Source organism: Pelophylax lessonae (assembly GCF_965119305.1).
Source record: "Pelophylax lessonae genome assembly, contig: HAP1_SCAFFOLD_240, whole genome shotgun sequence".
Lineage (NCBI taxonomy): Eukaryota > Metazoa > Chordata > Amphibia > Anura > Ranidae > Pelophylax > Pelophylax lessonae.
The window spans coordinates 5,001-6,029 of NW_028120093.1; positions in this window are offsets into that span (position 1 = coordinate 5,001).

The following is a 1,029-nucleotide window of genomic DNA, read 5'->3' on the forward strand; positions in this document are numbered from 1 at the left end:
AACCCAACCCTAACCCCTAAACCCTAAACCCAACCCTAACCCAAAACCCAAGTAACCCTAACCACTGGAATCCTAAAACACAAAAAAAAATTCTAAACAACATAAAGCAAAAAAACAATAATGAAAAATCACAATCCAACAAAGATCACACACCAGCAAAAAGCACAATCCAACATGTTGATGCTCAGTCCTGTTCTCTGCTTGTTCAGATAAAGTAGTAAAGAAGCTGCTATTCCAGTGACAAGTGCTGCTCAGTGTATTCTGTGTGTGGGGGGGGGGGGGGTGTCAGAATATAAGAGCACAGCAGGAGAGAGCTCCACACCAACATCACTTTCTATTGGTACGGAGATCTGTCAGGTTTTTTTGTGTATAACTCTGGTTGAATGAAAAGAAAATTGCAGTGTGTGTCGGTGTTCTAAAATTTAGTCAGACCCGTGAAAATTGCGACCCTCGTCACTTCCGGGGGACGCTCTGTCACCACCAGCTGCTGTGAGCCCCGGTGCGCATGCACACAAGGCATTTTCAAGGTCCGATGAAATTCTAAGACTTACGAACAGCTGACTGAGAGGAGGAGGGGCTGAGGTGGGAGGCACACACCGCTGCGGGATAATGTTACAACACTGCCGCGCAGAGCTGACTTAGAGGAGGCGGGAAGGAAGTGAATACTCATACTAAATAGTCATGATAAAAAATGTTTAGTATTTCTTATTATTTTTTATCATTACTATTTAGTATGAGTATTCACTTCCTTCCCGCCTCCTCTAAGTCAGCTCTGCAACATGTTCCTTGTTCGATGACGCGGTGGTGTTGTAACATTATCCCGCAGCGATGTGTGCGTCCCACCTCAGCCCCTCCTCCTCTCAGCGTCCCACCTCAGCCCCTCCTCCTCTCAGCGTCCCACCTCAGCCCCTCCTCCTCAGCTGTTCGTAAGTCTTAGAATTTAATCGGACCTTGAAAATGCCTTGTGAGCATGCGCACCAGGGCTCGCATCAGCTGGGTTATGACGTAGTGTCACCGGAAGTGACGAGG